The 5,236-nt window shown below is 38.8% G+C and overlaps 1 long non-coding RNA gene across 2 annotated transcripts in view; it reads right to left on the bottom strand.

Annotated features, from left to right (window-relative positions):
* Nucleotides 1–718: 718 nt before the first annotated feature.
* The window catches only part of LOC128248285 (uncharacterized), a 31,411-nt gene continuing 26,893 nt past the window's right edge, over nt 719–5,236 (bottom strand). For both annotated transcript variants that reach the window (XR_008264521.1, XR_008264520.2), the window contains exon 2: nt 719–925. This is a non-coding gene — a long non-coding RNA (uncharacterized LOC128248285). The remainder of the gene's footprint in view (nt 926–5,236) is intronic.

The following is a 5,236-nucleotide window of genomic DNA, read 5'->3' as shown; positions in this document are numbered from 1 at the left end:
TAAGAGGTATTCTTATTCCTTGAATATACACACACACACACACACACACACACACACACACACACACATTATACCCACATATGATTAATGAATGTTTCTCATTAGGAATGAATTAATATAACAGATCACAGATGATGAGCTGGTTGAAAACGTTAGCACGACGGGTGAAATGCTTCGCGGTATTTCGTCTGCCGTTACGTTCTGAGTTCGAATTTCTCCGAGAGACTTTGCCTTTCATCCTTTCAGAGTCGATAAATTAAGTACCAGTAACGCACAAGGGTCGATCTAATCGACTTAATCCTTTTGTCTGTCCTTGTCTGTCCTCTCTATATTTAGCCCCTTGTGGGCAATAAAGAAATAAGAAAGGCAAAGTCGACCACGGCGGAATTTATATTATTTTCAACTCTAGGCACAGACGAAATACCGCTAAGCATTTCGCCCGGCGTGCTAACGTTTCTGCCAGTTCGCCGCCTTACCTTACCAAAAATAATGTAAGAAGCTCTACTGATGTAACAGAAAGTGGTACTGACTTTTAAAAATACAAAAGAACAAAAAACATTTAGTATGCTTCATAGTATATTATGTTTGCATGTTATGGTAGGGTTTTGGAAGAGAAATCTTACTCCGACATCAGCAATGTTTAGCGCATGCAGTCGATTTAGCTAAAACCCCTAATTTAAAAATTAAAATTAAAAAAAAAAAAAAACGAGATTTCAAATTAAACATCATAAACAAGATTTTATTGAAGAATCAAGAGATGAGAACACGGGAAGTGACGATGATGAAGTCGAAATTGTTATAGTTGCGTTCAGTGAAGTTTTATATGAAATTGAAGACGTTGATGGTTCAATTGAAGAATTTAAAATCCCGTTTTGGAACTTCAAGAACAGGTAAATTATTCCATCCTTTCAAGAGAGCTTCTCTGCTGAAAAAGCAAAAAATAAAAAAATAAAGGAAGAAGGAAAATTAGTCGAACTGCTTGGATACTTTGTTTGAAAAATAAGATGCCCCAAGAATTTGTTAAATACCGAGTTAACTGTAAAGAAATTAAGACGATCCTTGACTGAAAGCAAGAGCATTAAGTGTAATTCAATTCACAGAGACTATTATTTCAAACAAATGGGGAATTTTAAAGGCATCGTCACTGTGTGTCGTCCCTTCTGAGATGACACTAAAGGGCCTTTGTTCAAGAGAAGGAACGACTTTGACCACTGAAGTCTCTTTCAAGTATTAACAACCGCACAATATTCCTTTGGCAACGTCACTAAAGGAATGCTGGATTATTTATTATTTTTCAAGGAGACAAATGAAAATTTTAGGGTTACTTAAATATGTTTCTGGTCCAAGAAGTTTGAAGATTCAAGATGCCGAATTAGTTGCACGTCCTTCTAAAAGTGCGCTCAGGAAAACTGAGGAGTAGATTTTTCATAGACTCTTTACTCTGGAGGTGGAAAATTAATTTAGCATGAAGTTCAAAGCGTTAATCAAGAAACATCTGCTTTCGGTTACCATAAATATCTTACAAGATGAGAAGTAAAAGATAAAACAAACTCGAAACGGTGACTTACTACTTGCAGAGTATTTGAAAGAAACGGAGAAATTGGAGACTCTCCCAATTGTAAATGAATCTAGTTGTTTCGATGCCAATAAAAAATTCAAGGAATTTGAAGAATCATCAAAATAACAGAACATTTGCGCGGACTTTTCTGCCTATTATATGCTGTCTTGCTTATTTCTGATTCATTCCTCACTAATCCGAGATAACACGGTGGGGTAATTGTGAACCGTGTTACGCTTATCAGAAATTGATCTGCGATAACATGGGTCGGTGATCAGTCACAGACTGTGATTGTGCCGCAGAAACATGCCTCGGCGACCACCTACAATATTCGGGATAACTTGGTGTCTCGGAACGAAAACTACTTTTACTCATTTGTTCTATAATTCATTTATCACTGATTCATTTAATACCCGTGATAAACGAGGATAGACCTATATTCAACTGAATCAATCTTTTTTTTTTTTCAATTGACCAGCGAGCTCGATACATTAACTTTAGTACTAATTAACCGTCATTTAATTGCAATTAGCATCATCAGTTGTACCGTTGCTACTACAACCACTGCCACTGACACCACCACCACCACCACCACCACCACCGCCGCCGAAACCACCACCACCACCACCACCACCACCACCGCCGCCGAAACCTCCACCACCACCACCACCACCGCCGCCGAAACCTCCACCACCACCACCACCACCGCCGCCAGCATCGGTTGTGAAACACTGCTAGGGGGGGGGACAAACACAGACACACAAACACACACACACACACACACACACACACACACACACACACACACACACACACACACACACATATATATATACATATATACGACGGGCTTCTTTCAGTTTCCGTCTACCAAATCCACTCACAAGGCTTTGGTCGGCCCGAGGCTATAGTAGAAGACACTTGCCCAAGATGCCACGCAGTGGGACTGAACCAAGAACCATGTGGTTGGTAAGCAAGCTACTTACCACACAGCCATTCCTGCAATTACAATTTGAAAAAAAAAAATTCACAAAAAAATAATAAGGTTAACAGCAGTTAAGGCGGAGAGCGGGCAGAATCGTTATCACGCCGGGCAAAATGCTCAGCGGCATTTCGTCCGTCTTTAGATTCCGTCTTTAAGTTCAAATTCCACCGAGGGCGAATTTACCTTTCATCCATTCGGCATCGATAAAATAAGTACCAGTTGTGTACGGATGTCAATGTAATCGACTATTCCCTCCTCCAAATTTCAGGCTTTGTACCCTATCAGAGAAATGATTATTGTATGTAAGTAATGGAACCCGCGTGGAAATGTTTGGATGCTTCTAATAAAATTTTATTTCCTTGCCTATGTTTTTCAATAACCCCTGTTGAATTATCCTTTTTTTTTCTGAAATTTCCAAATTCTAAAGATAATTCATAGGCACCCTGTATATACTAACCAACAACTTCATCACAAGCCAGATGCAGTTGAATCGTGTCAGTGACCAGGTCACAGTTGGTGCGACGAAACGTTTTGACGCCAAATAGTAAATATCTACTAAATAAATTTAAATAGTCTTTGTGGTGTTTTTGAATGGTTAATGCGTATTTTCCACGCTGCAATTGTATTTTTTTTTCAACACACGACCTCAGATCAAATCACTTGCCTGAAAAGTACTTCTCGAAAAAAAGAAAAAAAGTTACTTTACTAGCTTTCTCTTGCTCGTTTTTGTATCACTTTCTTTGCCATTGTTATTATCAACAAGTACATATTATGCCACTGCGTGTGCTAACTTCTCATTTTCGCATAGTTATTAATCATTCAGTGTATTCGTGTCATCTCCTATCTTTCTTTGCCGATTGTAAACAAATTTGGTTACTATCACCGCGTTTTCTTCCTCTACCAAGTAAGCTTGTTCTACATTATCTTTGTCATGTATACATTAACCTTTGACTTCTGTTGTTTCTTATATTTTACTATGACGTACCTGAGAATCAGTCAGGTGACTGCAGCAATCGCCCACTGTTTTGGGCAAAATCTCGAGTGAAAATGTTTTGCATGGACAATTGGTGTGGTCATGGATTTCGGACAGAGATTCTATATTTCCGACACTCGATTCTTCGTAAAAGCTGCAACTCAAATTGAATCCGTGACACACACATACTCCCCCACCCTATATATATATATATATATATATATATATATATATATATATATATATATATATATATAGATCTGCAACAAAGAATTAATGGTAGCTCTGCTATCTTTGTTTCGGTCATTAGATTGCGGCCATGCTGGGGCACTGCCTTGAAGAATTTTAGTCGAGCGAATCGACCCCAGTACTTAATTGTTCTTTCAAAGTCTGATACTTATTCTATCGGTATCTTTTGTCGAAGTGCTACGTTACGCACACGTTAACACGCCAACACCGACTGTCAAGCAGTGAATGGATTTAGTAGCCGGAAACTAAAAGAAGCCTGTCGTGTGTGTATGTGTATGTGTGTTTGTGTTTATCTTCGTCCCCCAACACCGCTTGACAACCGGCGCTGATATGCTTACGTCCTCATAAACTAGCGGTTCGGCAAAAAAGAGCGTTAGATTAAGCGACAGGTTTCCAAAAAAAAAAGTGCTGGGGTCTACCGAATTCCCATACAAAGCAATGGTTCGTCCGGTACTACGGAAGAAAACACTTGTCCAAAGTGCTGATTAATGGAACTGAACCCCAAACCACGCGGTTGTAAGACTAGCTTCTTAACCACACAACCATATGTGTATATATCTATATATGTATATGTGTGTGTGTGTGTATACATGCACATACAGATGTAAACATATATATGCACACATGCTGTTTAGAGAAGCATTGAGCACCAATGCACCATGATATTTTCAGTAAGAAAATGGACAGAATATGTCCAATATGCAAATTTTGCGTGGAACCTATTAAATTTTTTATCAATTCTCCATTCTTTCTGCCGTTATACACAATAACTTGTACTGAAATCTACTCAATCTAACATACACGAAGTATATGTAGTTCGGTACATCAGGTTTTTGAGTACAATGTCTGGCAGTTATATGAAATAATAATTCGGACGCTGTTATAGGAGAACTGCATCGTTTCACTGAGCGAGATTTTATCGGTTTTTGTCGATTTTTTAAAAATCTACGTATACAAAATAAATTTATTTGCTCTTTTTGAAAATAAAAAAAAATGGAAAGAAAATGGTGCAGGCATGGCTGTACAATTAAGTAAGTCGCTTCCCAACCACATACATACACACAGACAATAGTTTCGGGTTCAATACCCCTGTGTGACAGATTGGGCAAGTGTGTTTTACCCCGACAGGATTATAACTGGTCAGTTACTGTGGAGGATTGTGCTGTCGATGCTTTCAATAAAATCGGGTGCTACACACACGATGACCAGATCCTGGAGCGGGTGGTGAGCTGTGTTCTTGAGCGCAACACATATCACTTTACTTTCAAGCAACATCTATTTGATGTAGGGAGTGAGCTTAAGTACAGCATAAACATGGAATCACTCTAAACCAGTGGTTCTTAACTGGGGTCCATATAAAATTTTGTGGGTCCCATGTAACAAAAATGTAAATTGGCTTTAAGGGTGTCTCGAAAGACCTGGTTGGAGGCCCAACCTTCCGAGTTCTTTTACAGGTCTTGGAAAAACCGAA

This window comes from Octopus bimaculoides, chromosome 7 (assembly GCF_046866305.1).
Source record: "Octopus bimaculoides isolate indiv1 chromosome 7, ASM4686630v1, whole genome shotgun sequence".
Taxonomy (NCBI): Eukaryota; Metazoa; Mollusca; class Cephalopoda; order Octopoda; family Octopodidae; genus Octopus; species Octopus bimaculoides.
This window is presented reverse-complemented; position numbering and strand designations above follow the sequence as displayed.